We start from the raw sequence: 17,925 nt of genomic DNA, 5'->3' as shown, positions 1-17,925 counted from the left end.
GGAGGTCTCAGAAAGATTTCCCAATTAATTTAGATACAATGAAAAGAGATGAAGCAGCATAGCTGGTTGGATATATGGAACAGGAATACATATTAAAGGGAATTCATGTTGTACAATACACTTACAAAAGAAAGATGCTTATTTGTACAACTAGAAATGCAATACCCTAATGGTTTCCTTTCCAAATGATGTATGATTGTCTGTAGTCATCTGCATCGTTTATAAGTTGAAAATATTGTAAAGTCAGTGTGATGGTGAATTTTATGTGTCAGATTGATTGGCTATGGGGTGTCTGGATTAAACATTATTTCTGGGTATGTCTGTAAGGGTGTTTCTGAATGCAAATGGTATTTTAATGTGTGAATTCTATATTGCCATCTCCAGTGTAGGTGAGCATTATCCAGTCTGTTGAGAGCCTGAACAGAAAAAAGGTAGAAGGAAGGAGAAATTCATCCTTTATTCTTGCCTCACTGATTGAGCTGAGGTATCTCACCTTATTTTCTCTAGCCTTCACACTGGAATTTATATCATTGTCTCCTCTGGTTTTCAGGCCTTTGGACTTGGACTGAATTATACCACTGGCCTTCCTGGGTTTCCAGCTTACAAATGGCAGATTGTGAGACTTTTTGGCCTTCATAATTGTATAAACCAGTTCATTAGAACAATTTCAATAAACATATATATTATAGGTATAATATATATTATCCTTTATATATTATATAAAAACACATTATAGATATAATACATGATAGATAGATAGATAGATAGATAGATAGATAGATAGATAGATAGATGTCTTATTGGTTTTATGTTCTCTGGAGAACCTTGACTAATACAGGTAGGAACAAAATATTTTAAAACAAATGATCTACAGCACTTTGTACACAATTGCTATCCAATAAATATTTATTGACACTGACTAATGCCTTTGTCTGGAGTCAATGAATTGATGTGCAGTACCTTCAAGAATTAAAGTTATAGGGGATTAAATCTGAAGAGTATTCATAGCATCCTGTTAAATGGCCTGGTTTTCCCTTCTTTGTTCTGTTTCTATCTGCATTACCTTGTGTTTTCATTTTTTAAAACTGCAGGACTCTGATGACACTGTTCCATTCCCATGTATAGCCTAGCAAACCTTTTAGAGCTAAATGAGCAAAGACATGAATCAGCTCATTAAACAGATGCTGGGCTATGGGTCTGAAAGAAATGGACAACCTAGGTTATAAATATTAATTGGACAAAATAGCAGTCAGGCAACACTCCTAATTTTGAAAAATGTACAATAACAAAGGATATTATAAGTACACGTTAAATAAGCCACTCTGAAGACATCCTCTGAGAAAAATTCCACATAAAAATGCACAGAATTGTAACTTGTTAGAGTAATTAGAGAGAAATACTCTGATTTTTCAAAGTATTTTTAGGATAGACACCTTACTTTTCCTTATGATTCAATCAATTTAGAATGTCTATTCAGGAGTAATGTCAGTAGGAAATCAGAATAGGAAGTCTCAGCCCTTATCTCCCACAGAAACACCAATTTAACAACAACATATGGACCAAAATACTTTTCTGAGAAGTTTTGAATCCACTTAAGAAGTTACAGTACTTCAGACAAGCACAAAACCAAAAAAAGCTACATTGAAATGGGTAAAAAGAGCAATCTCATTTTACCCATATCAGCTCCTCCTCCAACAGCATAGCTCAGTGACTTGGTCTATGACTCCTCTCTCGTGGAAAAAGAGAAAGTGGAGTGTGCATCCAATGACCCTGGACTCTCAGTGCACTGCCTGAAAAACTAGTTTCTGTCTTACCTCACCAGGAGTACTAACAGAACTAGCATAGTTTTGGCCGCTAAGAACAAGGAAAGGTGCAATGGTTTGCTCCTGCTGGCAGAGCTGTGCAAGATTGGGAGAATGTGCAGAATCTGAGGCATAGAATCTGGGGGAGAGGAGTGGACCATGCCCCCAGCATTCTGGTTTTTAGGGATGCTTCCAAAGGACTGGTTTCTGTCTTGTTGTACATGGAGAGCTGATGGGGTGAACATGGTTTGGGTGCCTAGGGACAGTTAAAAACAAAGGGAAAAAGCAGGAAGCTTGCTATACCCTGCATTGTTCTACAAGATTGGGACAAGATGCAGAATCTGAGGCTTCTTTCCAAGAAGGGAGGAAAAGTGGAGCATGCTTCCAATGTCCTAGGTTACAGTGGAGCAGTCAAACACCCAAGGGAACAAGAGATTATGGACCCCTGAAAAAAGTTAAAAATCTTAAATCCCTGTAATTGGCAATTTACATACAAAAGCCCAGAGAAGATACATCCATAGAGAGGGTTTGAGAAGCTCCCAGAATGTCTAGCTCAGGTGATTTGTGAATATCTTTCCCAGTTGAAGCCAACTGGTAAAGACTGGAAAGAATAGCTGTTTCTTCAAATATATAGATATCAACACAAAGCTACAAGGAACAAAGGGAATCAGAGAAACATGACCCGATGAAAGGAACAAATAAATCTCTAGTAACCAACCTAAAGAAATGGAAATCTATTTATTATTTGACAAAGAATTCAAAATTATCAAAGAGGCTGATTTTTTATGCTTTTTTATTTTTTATTGTTATGTTAATCACCATATATTACATCATTAGTTCTTGATGTAGTGTTCCATGATTCATTGTGCATAACACCCAGTGCTCCACGCAGAATGTGCCCAAAGAGGCTGATTTTTAAGAGAGTTATAAATGAATTATAAGAACACAGATAGCTAAATAAAATTAAGAAAATGATACATGAACAAAAAATATCAACAAAGATATTATTATAAAAAAGAAGAAAAGAGAAATTTGGAGCTGAAGAGTATAATAATTGAACTAAAAAATGTTGCTGGAATTATATAACAATTGGCTTTATCAAGCAGAGGAAAGAATCAGCAAACTAGAGGACAAGTCATTTGAAATCATCCAGTACTAGGAACAAAAAGAAAAAAAAAATGGAAAAGAGTAAAAAAAGCCTAAGGGACGTAAAGATTACCAGCAAGCATCCAATACATTATGGATGAAAATTTCCAAATCTGGGGAGGAAGATGGACATTCAGATTTGTGAAGCCAAAACTATTCCAAATATGATGTATCCAAATAATTCTATCTCAAGACACATTATAATCAAAGACAAAGAGAGAATTTTGAAATCCATAAGAGAGAAACAACTCATCATGTACAAGGGCACCCCCATAAAACAACCAGATTTCTCAGTAGAAACCTTGAAATTCAGAAGGGATATGAATGATATATTCAGAGCACTGAAGGAAAAAAAACAACTAAGAATACTATATGTGGTAAAACTGTCCTTCAAAAATAAAGAAGAGAAAAAAACTTTCCAGACAAACAAAAGCTGAAGGAATTCATCACCTCTAGACTTGATTTACAAATAATGCCACAGGGAGTCCTTCAGATTGAAATAAAAGCCATTGTACAACAATACAAAAGCATATGAAAGTGTAAAACTCACTGGTCAAGGTAAATATGTAAACAAATACAAAATACTATACTGCTGTAACACAGCTGTATAAGTCACTTTTAAGTCTAGCGTAAGAGTTAAAATACAAAAGTATTAAAATAGCTATTATTACAAAAATATGTTAGGGGCACTTGAGTGGCTCAATTGGTTAGGCCTCTGCCTTTAGGCTCAGGTCATGATCCCAGGATCTGGCTTCCTTGCTCAGCAGGGCGTCTGCTTCTCCCTTTGCCCCTCTCCCCACTCATTCTCTCTCGCTCTCACAAATAAATAATAAAATCTTTTTAAAAATATGTTAATGGTACACAGTATAAAAAGACATAAAGTGTGGCATCAATAACATAAAATGTGTGGAGGTAGAAGGAAAAGTCTAGAGTTTATATGCAATTGAAGTTGTTTATCAGTTTAAAATAGACCATTATAGCTATGTTTTATGTAAGCCACATAGTAGTGAAATACCTATAGGAGATACAAAAAAGTGGAGGGGAAGGGGAAGGGGGCCAAAATATGTTCTAGAAAAATTGAGTGAGTCACAAGGAAAGAAAGAGAGGACAAAAGGGACAAAAAATCCTACAAAACAGACACAAAACTGCAATAATAAATCCTTCCCTATTAATAATTGCTTAAACATAAATGGATTAAATTTTCTAGTAAAAAATATAGAGTAGATGAATGGATTTAAAAAACCAAAACTCAAGTATATGCTGTTTACAAAAGACTCACTTTAGCTTTAAGGACCACATGGGCTAAAAGTGAATGGATAGAAAAAAATCCTATATGTAAATAGTAACCAAAAGAGAGCAAGAGAGTATATTTACCTCAGAAAAAAACAGACTTTAAGTGAAAACTGTCACTGACAAAAAGAAGATTATTATATAATGACAAAGCAGCCAATTCATCAGGAAGATATAAAATTGTAAATATATATGCACCCAACATCAGAAAACGTAAATACATAAAGCAAATATTGATGGATATGAAGGGAGAAATAGACAGCAATACAATAGTACTAGGAGACTTCAATACCCCACATTCAACAATGGATAAAACACCCAGACAGAAAATAAATAAGGAAACAGTATACTTGAACGACCCTATAGATCCAATGGACCTAAGACACATATATAGAACATTCCAACCACCAAAAGCAGAATACACATTCTTCTTCAGTACATATGAAACATTCTTAAGGACAGATCAACAAAAAACTGTTAACAAACTTATGAAGATTGAAATTATACCTAGTGACTTTCCAACCACAATGCAATGAAACTAGAGATCAATGACATAAGGACAGCTAAAAATTCACAGATATATGACAATTAACACACTCTTTAAAAAATTGATAGATCAAAGAAGAAATCAAAAAGAAAATTTAAAAAATATCTTGAGGTAAATGAAAATGATAATACAACATACAAATACCAAAATTTATGGAATGCAGAAAAGTCCTTCCAAAGAGAGAAGTTTATAGTGATAAACACCTATATTTAAAAAGAAATATTTCACATAAAAACTTAGCACCTTAAGGAACTAGAAAAAAGAACAAACTCACCCAAATTGACCAAAAGGAAGGATAGTAAGTATTAGAGCATAAATAAATGAAATAGAAAAACAATAGGAAAATATCAAAACTAAGGGTTGGTCTTTGAAAAGATAAACAAAATTGAAAAATCTTCAGCTAGAAAGGTCTAAGAAAAGGAGAGAAGACTCAAAATCATAAATGATAGGAGACTTTGCAAGTGATACCACAGAAATACAAAGTCTTATGAGAGACTTCCATGAACAATTATATGCCAACAAATTGAATAATCTACAAGAAATGGATAAATTGCCAGAAACATACCACCAACCAAGACTGGATCATGAAGAAAAAGAGAAAATCATGAACACATAAAAAATCTGAAGAAACAAATAATGAGTAAGAAGATGAGTCAGTAATCAAAAGCTTCCCAACAAAGAAAAATCCAGGGCCAGGTGACTTCCCTCACCGGTGAATTCTATTAAACATTTAAGAAAGCATTAATATAACACATTGTTATATGTCAAATAAATTTCAATTTAAAAAACCCAAACATCTTTATTACATGTGCTTTAAACATTTCTCTTAATGCATTACAGAAAAGCTATCATATTCATTAACTTAAATAAATGCATATGTCAAAGTAGCTTGCACAGAAGACTCATATATTCATGGTTAATACAAAAAAATTAATAACAATTCTTCTCAAACCCTTCCAAAAAATTGAAAAGGAGAAAATACTTCAAACTTATTTTACAATGTTAGAATTACTCTGATACCAAAGCCAGATAAGGGAACTACACAAGAAAAGAAAATTACAGTCCAATATCTCTTGAACATAGGTGCAAACATTCTCAAGAAAATACTGGTAAACAGAATCTAACAGCACATAGAGTGGATAATACTCTAGGATAAAGTGGGATTTATCCCTGGGATGCAAGGATGGTTCAACATATGCAAATCAATAAGTATGATACATCGCATTAATAGAATGAAAGATAAAAATCATATGATCTCAATAGACAAAAGAAAGGATTAGACAAAATATAACATCTTTTCTGGATAAACCCTCAACAAGTTAGGTATAGAAGGAATTTACCTCAACATAATAAAAGCCATATATGATAGAATGTCAGCTAACATCATACTCAATTGTGAAGGATTGAAATCTCTTTCACTAAGATCAGGAAAAAGACAAGGGTGCCCATTCTCACTACTACTATTAAACATAGTACTGGAAGTTCAAGCCAGAACAATAAGGTAAGAAAAAGAAATAAAAGGCATCCAAACTGAAAGGAAGAAGTAATTGTCTCTGTTTGAAGATAACATGATCTCATACAGGTATACCTCATTTTATTGTGCTCACTTTATTGCACTTTGCAGATATTGCTTTTTTTTCCCCCACAAATTGAAGGTTTGGGGCAACCCTGAATTGAACAAGTCTACCAGCACCGTTTTTCCAACAGTATTTCTTTCTTCATATCTCTGTATCACATTTTGTTAATTCTCACAGTATTTCAAACTTTTTCATTATTACTGTATTTGTTATTTATTACTGTATTTGTTATAGTGATCTGTGATCAGTGATCTTTGATGTTACTTTTGTAATTGTTTTGGGTGCCATGAACCATGCCTATATAAAATAGTACTTAGTGATAAATGTGTGTGTTCTAACTGCTCAAGTAACCCACCATTCCCCCATCTCTATCCCTTTCTGTGGCCTCCCTATTCCCTAAGACACAACAGCATTGAAATTAGGCCAATTAATAACCCTACAATGGCCTCTTAGTGTTCAAGTCATACATCTTTAACTTTAAATCAAAAGCTAGAAATGATTACGCTTAGTGAGAAGGCATGTCAAAGCTGAGATAGGACAAAAGCTAGGCCTCTTGTGCCAGTTAGCCAAGTTGTGAATGCAAAGGAAAAGTTCTTGAAGGAAATTAAAAGTGATACTTGAGTGAATACATAAATGATAAGAAAGCAAAACTGCCTTATTGCTGATAGTAGTGATCTGGATAGATCAAATCACCCACAACATTCCCTTAAACAAAGCCTAATCCAGTGCAAAGCCTAAACTCTCTTCAATTCTCTGATGTTTGAGGGAGGTGAGGCAGCTGCAGACTAAAAGTGTGAAGCTAGCAGAGACAGGTCCATGAGGTTTAAGGAAAGAAGCCATCTCTGTAATATAAAAGTACAAGGTAGAACAGCAAGTGCTGAATCAGAAGCTGCATGCAGCAAACCATCTGGATTTAGCTAAGATAATAAATGAAGGTGGTTACATTAACAGATTTTCTATGCAGACAAAAGAGCCTTTTATTGGAAGAAGATGCAATCTTAGACTTATGTAGCTAGAGAAGATGAGTCAATGCCTGGCTTCAAATCTTCAAGGACAATTTGACTCCTGTTAGAGGCTAATGTAGCTGGTAACTTCAAGTTGAGGTAAATGCTGATTTACCATCTCCAAAATCCTAGAACCCTTAAAATTTATGTTAAATCCCCTCTGCCTGTTCTTTATAAATGGCACAGAAAATCTTGGATGATAGTACTTCGGTTTATAACATGGTTTACTCAATATTTTAAGCCCCCTGTGGAGACCTACTGCTCAGAAAAAAAGTTCCTTTCAAAATATTACTGTTCATTGACAGTAACTGCTCGCCTCAGAGCTCTGATGGAGATGTACAGTGATACCAATGATTGTTTTCATGCCAGCTAACACAACATCCATTCCACAGCCCATGGATCAAGGAGTCATTTTGACTTTCAAATCTTAGTATTTAAAAAAATGCATTTCTTTTTTTATACTTTTTTTATTATGTTAATCACCATATATTACATCATTAGTTTTTGATGTAGTGTTCCATGATTCATTGTTTGTGTATAACACCCAGTGCTCCATGCAGAACGTGCCCTCTTTAATACCCATCACCAGGCTAACCCACCCCCCACCCCCCTCCCTTCTAGAACCCTCAGTTTGTTTCTCAGAGTCCACTGTCTCTCATGGTTCGTCTCCCCCTCCGATTTCCCCCCTTCATTCTTCCCCTCCTGCTATCTTCTTCTTTTTTTAAAACATATAATGTATTATTTGTTTCAGAGGTACAGATTTGTGATTCAACACTCTTGCACAATTCACAGCGCTCACCATAGCACATACCCTCCCCAATATCTATCACCCAGCCACCCCAAGGCTATAGCTGCCATAGATAGTGATTGAAAGTAAATTGAAAACCTCTGGAAAAGATTCACCATTCTAGATTCTATTAAGGGCATATATGATTAATGAGAAGAAGTGAAAATATCAACATTAACAGAAGTTTGAAAGAAGTTGATACCAAACCTCATGGATGTCTTTCAGGGGTTCATGACTTAAGTGGAGGAAGTAACTGCAGATGTGGTGGAAATAAGAGAACTAGAATTAGAAGTGGAGGCTGAAGATGGGACTGAATGGCTGCATCTCATGATCAAACTTGAGCAGATAAAGAGTTTCTTCTTATGGATGAGTAAAAAAAAAAAAGTGTTTTCTTGAGAGGTATACTTCTCCTTGTGATGATCCTGTGAAGATTATTGAAATGACAACAAAGGATTTAGAACATTACACAAACTTAGTTGATAAAGCAGTGACAGGGTTTGAGAGGATTAATTCCAATTCTGAAAACAGTTCTACAGCAAGTGAAATGCTATCAAATGCATCACACGCTACAGACAAATCATTTGTGAAAAGGATAGTCAATGAATGCTGCAAACTTTATTGTTGTGTTATTTTAAGAAATTGCCACAGCCACCCCAGCCTTTAGCAACCACCCTGATCAGCCAGGAGCTATCAACATCAAGAAAATATCCTCCACAAGGAAAAAGAGTATGATTTGCTGAAACTTCAGATAACGGTTAGCAATTTTTAGTATAACATATATTTTAGTTAAGGCATGCACATTGTGTCTTAGAAATAATGCTATTGCACACTTAAGAGGCTATTGTATATTGTAAACATAGATTGTTTAAAGATTTTTTTAGATGTATCTGGGAGAGAGAGAGAGGGAGAGGGAGCACAAGCTGGGGCAGGGGCAGAGGGAGAAGCAGACTCCCTGCTAATCAGGGAGCCGGATGCGAGGCTCCATCCCAGCCCCTGGGATCATGACCTGAGTCAAAGGCCTGAGCCACCCAGGCACCCCTATACATAGATTTTATATGCACTGAGAAACAAAAAAACTTCTTTTGAATCACTTTATTATAATATTTGCTTTATTACATTGGTCTGGAAGTGAATCACAATATCTCCAAAGTATGTCTGTATATAATATCATGTCATGTAAATAGTAACAGCTTTACTTCTTTCTAATTTAGATGACTATTTTTTTTTGCCTAATTGCTATAGCTAGGATTTTCATAACTATGTTGAATTAAAGTGGTGAGAGTGGGCATACTTTTCTTAGAGAAAAACTTTTAGTTTTTCACTCTCGAGTACATTGTTAGCTGTTAACTTGTATTATGTTGAGGCATGTTCTTTCTGTACACACTTTGTTAAGAGTTTTTGTTATTACTAATTGTTGAATTTTGTCAAATGCCTTTTATGCATCTATTGACATGAACATAGGATTTTAATCCTTTGTTTCATTAATGTGGTATATCACATTGATTGTTTTGTGAATGTTTATCCTTGAATCTCTAAAATAAATCCGACGTGATCATGGTGTATGATTCTTCAATGTATTGCTGAAATCAGTTTGCTATTATTTTGTTGAGGATTTTCACATCTATGTTCATCAGGGATATTGGCCTTTAATTTCCTCTTTCTTGGTGGAGGGTATCTTTATCTGATTTTTGTATCAGGGTAATGCTGACCTCATAAAATGAATTTGGAAGCATTCTTTCCTCTCAAATTTTTTGGAATTTCTTAAGGATAGGTACCCTATTTCTTTTGGTAGTATTTGTTTTTTCTAGGGATTTATCTAAATGGGATCATAATATGTAGTCTTTGACTTCTTTCACTTAGCATAATATGTTTATTTGTGTTGTTTTTTGTTTAAATAGATGCTTCTTTAAAGTTTCTGAGTAGTGTTCTATTCTATGGATATAAAACAGTATGTTCATTTACTGGTTGATAGACATTTAGGATGTTTCTAATTTGGGGCCATTACAAATAAAGCTGTTATGAAAATTTAGTACAAATCTTTGCTTGTTTCTTTCTATTTCTTTGTTTCTATCTCTCTTTCTTCCCTTCTTTTCTTTCTTTCTTTTTAAAAATGTTTAGGAAAGAGATTGTTGAATCTTAAATGGTGAGTATGTATTTAAGTATGTAAGACCTACAAACTGCTTTCCATAGTATTGTGCCATTTCACATTCCCACCAGCAACAGAACTCCACCTGCTCCACATCCTTATTGATCCTTAGTATTGTCAGACAGTTTAATTTAGTCACTCTAATGGGAGTATAGAAGTATCTCATTGTGGTTCTAATTAACATTTACCTGATGACTGATGATGCTGGGCATCTTTTTGTGTATCTTCTTTGGGTAAGCATTTATTCAAATCTTGCCCATTTTTACTGGGTTGGCTGTATATTGATTAAATTATAAGTACTTTAGTCTGGATATAAGTATTTGTCATATATATGCAATGTGATTATTATTATTATTATTATTGCTTTTATTCTGTAGATTTTCATTTTCTTGATGAGTGTCTTTTCATTTTTTTGGATGAAGTCTAATTTATCAATTTTTTTTCTTTATGATCTGTCCTTTTCCAGGACAGGAAATCTACTTAGGAAATTTTAGCATAACCCAGTGTCATGAAGATTTTCTCCATTTTCTTATAGACCTTTATAGTTTTAACCTATAGTCTTAAGACAGTGATAAACATAGCAAAATCACTATGAGCCCTGAGTATTAGGAACTGAACACACAAAACATACTTCTAAATATCAGAAGTGATGAAATTCTATTTGGAAGAGAATATAGTATTTTAATTCATATAAGCTAGATGATCAGTTTTTATTTAATTCACTTTTACTAAGTACCTCCTGTATATTAGGCATTGTTTTAGATGCTAGATAGCGATATTGTAGTTAACTAAGACCAAATTACCATACTTGTAATGCTTTAATTCTGAACTTTTATGCTGGTAAAGCATCAGTTGATATGTCAAGGTGATTATATAGTTAGGTAGTAACAATTCAAAGCAAATCACAGAGCAAGATCAAGTCATTAAAGGGTACTCTGAAGATTATACTTACTAATGGAGAAGAGGCTTTAAAATTATAGTCATATAAATATTATCAGCTCGTACAGAGCTATGTATTAACATTTTTGAAAACCTGATATTGAAAGGATAGATGACTCTAAAATATCACTTATAGCTCAGTGATAACACTGAGGGAAAATCTTGATAATAAACTAGTTTAAAACCTATCTAAAACATTAATCATTAAATGATTAAATGATTAAAACATTGATCATTAAATGACCTTAATTATATAGCCATTAAGTTTGAAAATATGGAATAAAATGTAGTGGAAACTATAATGTGACTCACCCTGGGTTTAGCTTTAGATTCTAAAAAGGATGTCATAGTCATTCAATTAAAATTTTTCTTGAGCTATGTTTAACTGATGCTGAATCACTAAATATGTGATTGGGGAGAGTGGAAGTTTCATTGTATGTTTCTGGCTACAGTGATTTACATTAAAATTTTCTGATGGACGCCTGGGTGGCTCAGTTGGTTAAGTGTCTGTGTTCAGCTGAGGTCATGATCCCAGGGTCCTAGGACTGAGTCCTGCATCCGGCTCCTTGCTCAGCAGGGAGCCTGCTTTTCCCTCTGCTTGACACTCACCCTGCTTGTGCTCACTCGCTCTCTCTCTCTGACAAATAAATAAATTAAAATATTTATTAAAAAAAATTTTTTTGAAAAACATAAAACTGAATGGCATTTTTGACATTATACCTAGGGAAGTGCAACAGAATACTTAAAAGAAAGTGATACTATCCTTAATGCTGTGGATTTTTAAAAATTAATTAATTTATTTATTTTAATGCTGTAGATTTTAAAGAGATAAATTTTAAAGTTGCTAACATTATCCTCCTAAAAATAGCCCTCCAATACTAATTTTCAATATAGATTTAAGAATATTTTGGAAGGCAGACTTTGAAATTCATTTAAGAATATAAACTTTGGGAGGCGGAGCAAGATGGCGGAGGAGTAGGAGACCTGGATTTCGTCTGGTCTCAGGAATTCAGCTGAATAGGGATCAAACCATTCTGAACACCTACGAACTCAACAGGAGATCGAAGAGGAGAGTAGCAACAACTCTCTGAACAGAGAAACGACCACTTACTGGAAGGTAGGACGTGCAGAGAAGTGAATCCGAGGCGATATTCGGGAGGATAGATGGCGGGGGAGGGGCCTCCACCGGCCGCTTCTGGCAAGTGATAGAGCCGCGGAGCACAAAATCAGAACTGTTAGAAGTCGGCTCCGCTGAGGGACGTCACTGCAGTGGCTAAGCAGGGGGTGGAATCCTCCCGGGACAGTGTGGTCTCAGGACACTTGGGGTCACAGAAAGACCGGGGGTGCCTGAGTGCGGCAGAGCTCCCAGGTATCGGAGCAGGGAAGCCAACTGCAGAGACGGAGCCGAGTCGCGGGCTCTCAGCTCGGGGTTGCCATAAACTGTGATCCGCAGCCCAGTCGGGCCACTGCTCCTCCAGCAGGGACCCAACAAGCGGCAGAGCCGGGGAGACTCCCCTTCCTTCCCGGGGAGGAGCGGAGCAGAAACGCACCGCAGGGATCTGCTGGGTTTGGAGACTCCACATGGGGTCAGGGGCCAGAGATAGTAACGCTCGGTCACAGGCCGGGTGAGCACGGAGTGCGGCCGGAGACCAGGGAGACGGGAGTGACTGCTTTTCTCTGGGGGCACACTGAGGAGCGGGGCCCCGAGTTCTCAGCTCCTCCGGGTGGAGATTGGGAGGCCACCATTTTCGCCCTGGTCCTCCAAAGCTGTACCGAGAGCTTGCAGGGAACTAAAGCTCCTGAGATCAAACCCGAGCAGCTTCCTTAGCCCGGACGACAAGGGCGGGGCAATTCCGCCTCCGGCAAAGACATTTGGAAACCACAGCAACAGGCCCCTCCCCCAGAAGATCAGCACGAATAGCCAGCAAGCCAAGACCAAGTTTACCGATCAAGGAGAATGGGAGAACTCCAGCGCTAGGGGAATACTGCACATAGAATTCATGGCTTTTTTTTACCATGATTCATTAGTTCATCAAAGTTAATTTTTTTAACTGTTTTTTTTTTATTTTTCTTTTTCCCTTTTTCAACCAACATCTTATCAATCCCTTTTTTTAAAAAAAAACATTTTTTATTTTTCATTTTTAGAGTCATATTTTATCCCTTCATAGTAGTTACCCTTATTTTTGGCATGTATATATAAGTTGTTCTCTCTTTAAAATTTTGAGGTACAGTTTCTTCTAACAGATCAAAATATACCCCAAATCACTAGTGTATGGCTTTGTTCTAGTCTCCTGCCTGATCACATTCTCTTCCTTTTTCCTTTTTTTTTCTTAAATCTTCTTCTTTCTTTTTTCAAACAACTTCTTATCTTATCAAGTCCTTTTATAAAATCTTTTATAATTTTCATCTTTACAGTCATCTTCAATCCCTTCATTGTATCAACCCTTATTTTGTACATATATGTCTTTCTTCCTTTAAAATTTTAGGAGGCACTTTTTTCTAACAGACCAAAATACGCCCAAAATCTAGTGTGTGGCACTGATCTATGCACTAGCCTGATCATATTTGATCATATTCTGCTTTTTTTGTATTGTTCTGTTTTTGTTTTTATCTTTTTTTCTTTTTTTTTTTCTCTTTCTTTTTTCTTTCCTTCCCTTTCTTTTCCACTGGTTTCAGGTCTTTTCTGATTTGTATACAGTATATTTGCTGGGGACGTTGTAAACCTGTTAGCATTTTGTTCTCTCATTCATCGATTCTCCTCTGGACAAAATGACAAGAGGAAAAAAATCACCTCAGCAAAAAGAACAAGAGGTAGTACCGTCAGCCAGGGACCTACTCAATACGGACATTAGTACGATGTTGGACCTAGAGTTCAGAATCATGACTTTAAAGATACTAGCTGGGCTCGAAAAAAGCGTGGAAGTTATTAGAGAAACCCTTTCTGGAGAAATAAAAGAACTAAAATCTAACCATGTCGAAATCAAAAAGGCTATTGATGAGGTGCAATCAAAAATGGGGGCACTAACTGCTAGGATAAATGAGGCAGAAGAGAGAATCAGTGATATAGAAGACCAAATGATGGAAAATAAAGAGGCTGAGAAAAAGAGAGAGAAACAACTACAGGATCACGAGGGCAGAATTCGAGAGATAAGTGATACGATAAGATGAAACGACATTAGAATAATTGGGATCCCAGAAGAAGAAGAGAGAGAGAGGGGCAGAAGGTATATTGGAGCAAATAATAGCAAAGAACTTCCCTAATGTGAAGAAGGAAACAGGCATCAAAATCCAGGAGGCACAGAGAACCCCTCTCAAAATCAATAATAATAGGTCAACACCCCGACATCGAATAGTAAAACTTACGAGTCTCAGAGACAAAGAGAAAATCCTGAAAGCAGCTCGGGAGAAGAGATATGTAACCTACAATGGTAGAAACATTAGATTGGCAACAGACCTATCCACAGAGACCTGGCAGGCCAGAAAGGACTGGCAAGATATCTTCACAGCACTAAATGAGAAAAATATGCAGCCAAGAATACTATATCCAGCTAGGCTGACATTGAAAATAGAAGGAGAGATAAAAAGCTTCCAGAACAAACAAAAACTAAAGGAATTTGCAAACACAAAACCAGCCCTCCAAGAAATATTGAAAGGGGTTCTCTAAGCAAAGAGAGAGCCTAAAAGCAGCAAAGATCAGAAAGGAACACAGACAACATAGTAACAGTCACCTTACAGGCAATACAATGGCACTAAATTCATACCTTTCAATAGTTACCCTGAATGTAAATGGGCTCAATGCCCCAATCAAAAGACACAGGCTATCAGATTGGATTAAAAAACAAGACCCATCCATCTGCTGTCTGCAAGAGACTCATTTTAGACCCAAAGACACCCCCAGATTGAAAGTGAGGGGGTGGAAAACCATTTACCATGCTAATGGACACCAAAAGAAAGCTGGGGTGGCAATCCTTATTTCAGACAAACTAGATTTTAAAACAAAGACTGTAATAAGAGATGAGGAAGGACACTATATCCTATTTAAAGGGTCTATCCAACAAGAAGATCTAACAATTGTAAATATCTATGCCCCGAACATGGGAGCAGCCAATTATATAAGGCAATTAATAACAAAAGCAAAGAAACACATTGACAACAATACAATAATAGTGGGGGACTTTAACACCCCCCTCACTGAAATGGACAGATCATCTAAGCAAAAGATCAACAAGGAAATAAAGACTTTAAAGAACACACTGGACCAAATGGACTTTACAGACATATTCAGAACATTCCATCCCAAAGCAACAGAATACACATTCTTCTCTAGTGCCCATGGAACATTCTCCAGAATTGATCACATCCTAGGTCACAAATCAGGTCTCAACCGGTACCAAAAGATTGGGATCATTCCCTGCATATTTTCAGACCACAATGCTTTGAAACTAGAATTCAATCACAAGAGGAAAGTCGGAAAGAACTCAAATACATGGAGGCTAAAGAGCATCCTACTAAAGAATGAAAGGGTCAACCAGGAAATTAAAGAAGAATTAAAAAAATTCATGGAAACCAATGAAAATGAAAACACAACTGTCCAAAATCTTTGGGATACAGCAAAGGCAGTCCTGAGAGGAAAGTATATAGCAATACAAGCCTTTCTCAAGAAACAAGAAAGGTCTCAAATACACAACCTAACCCTACACCTAAAAGAGCTGGAGAAAGAACAGCAAATAAAGCCTAAACCCAGCAGGAGAAGAGAAATAATAAAGACCAGAGCAGAAATCAATGAACTAGAAGCCAAAAGAACAGTAGAACAGATCGATGGAACTAGGAGCCGGTTCTTTGAAAGAATTAACAAGATTGATAAACCCCTGGCCAGACTGATCAAAAAGAAAAGAGAAATGACCCAAATCAACAAAATCATGAATGAAAGAGGAGAGATCACAACCAACACCAAAGAAATACAAACAAGTATAAGAACATATTATGAGCAACTCTATGCCAGCAAATTAGATAACCTGGAAGAAATGGGTGCATTCCTAGAGATGTATCAACTACAAAAGTTGAACCAGGAAGAAATAGAAAACCTGAACAGACCTATAACCACTAAGGAAATTGAAGCAGTCATCAAAAATCTCCCAAGAAACAAAAGCCCAGGGCCAGATGGCTTCCCAGGGGAATTCTATCAGACATTTGAAGAATTAATACCTATTCTCCTGAAACTGTTCCAAAAAATAGAAATGGAAGGAAAACTTCCAAACTCATTTTATGAGGCCACCAGTACCTTGATCCCAAAACCGGACAAAGACCCCATCAAAAAGGAGAATTACAGACCAATATCCTTGATGAACATGGATGTAAAAATTCTCACCAAAATACTAGCCAATAGGATCCAACAGTACATTAAAAGGATTATTCACCACGACCGAGTGGGATTTATCCCTGGGCTGCAAGGCTGGTTCAACATCCACAAATCAATCAACGTGATACAATACATTAACAAAAGAAAGAACAAGAATCATATAATCCTCTCAATAGATGCAGAAAAAGCATTTGACAAAGTACAGCATCCTTTCTTGATCAAAACTCTTCAGAGTATAGGGATAGAGGGTACATACCTCAATATCATAAAAGCCATCTATGAAAAACCTACAGCGAATATCATTCTCAATGGGGAAAGGCTGAGAGCTTTTCCCCTAAGGTCAGGAATGCGGCAGGGATGTCCACTCTCACCACTGCTATTCAACATAGTATTAGAAGTCCTAGCCACAGCAATCAGACAACAAAAAGAAATCAAAGGCATCCAAATCGGCAAAGAGGAAGTCAAACTCTCACTCTTTGCAGATTATATGATACTCTATGTGGAAAACCCAAAAGACTCCACCCCAAAACTGCTAGAACTCATACAGGAATTCAGTAAAGTGGCAGGCTATAAAATCAGTGCACAGAAATCAGTGGCATTCCTATACACCAACAACAAGAGAGAAGAGAGACAAATCAAGGAGTTGATCCCATTTACAATTGCACCCAAAACCATAAGATACCTAGGAATAAATTTAACCAAAGAGGCAAAGGATCTGTACTCAGAAAACTATAAAATACTCATGGAAGAAATTGAAGAAGACACAAAGAAATGGAAAAATGTTCCATGCTCATGGATTGGGAGAACCAACATTGTGAAGATGTCAATGCTACCTAGAGCAATCTACACATTCAGTGCAATCCCCATCAAAATACCATCCACTTTTTTCAAAGAAATGGAACAAATAATCCTAAAATTTGTATGGAACCAGAAGAGACCCCGAATAGCCAGAGGAATATTAAAAAAGAAAAGCAAAGCTGGTGGCATCACAATTCCGGACTTCCAGCTCTATTACAAAGCTGTCATCATCAAGACAGTATGGTACTGGCACAAAAACAGACACATAGATCAATGGAACAGAATCGAGAGCCCAGAAATGGACCCTCAACTCTATGGTCAACTTATCTTTGATAAAGCAGGAAAGAATGTCCAATGGCAAAAAGACAGTCTCTTCAACAAATGGTGTTGGGAAAATTGGACAGCCACATGCAGAAGAATGAAACTGGACCATTTCCTGACACCACACACAAAAATAGACTCCAAATGGTTGAAAGACCTAAACGTGAGACAGGAGTCCATCAAAATCCTAAAGGAGAACACAGGTAGCA

Source organism: Eumetopias jubatus, unplaced genomic scaffold (assembly GCF_037043125.1).
Source record: "Eumetopias jubatus isolate StellerSeaLion01/CBP00866 unplaced genomic scaffold, mEumJub1_p1.0 scaffold_9, whole genome shotgun sequence".
NCBI classification, from domain to species: domain Eukaryota; kingdom Metazoa; phylum Chordata; class Mammalia; order Carnivora; family Otariidae; genus Eumetopias; species Eumetopias jubatus.
Note: the sequence above shows the minus strand (reverse complement) of the source record.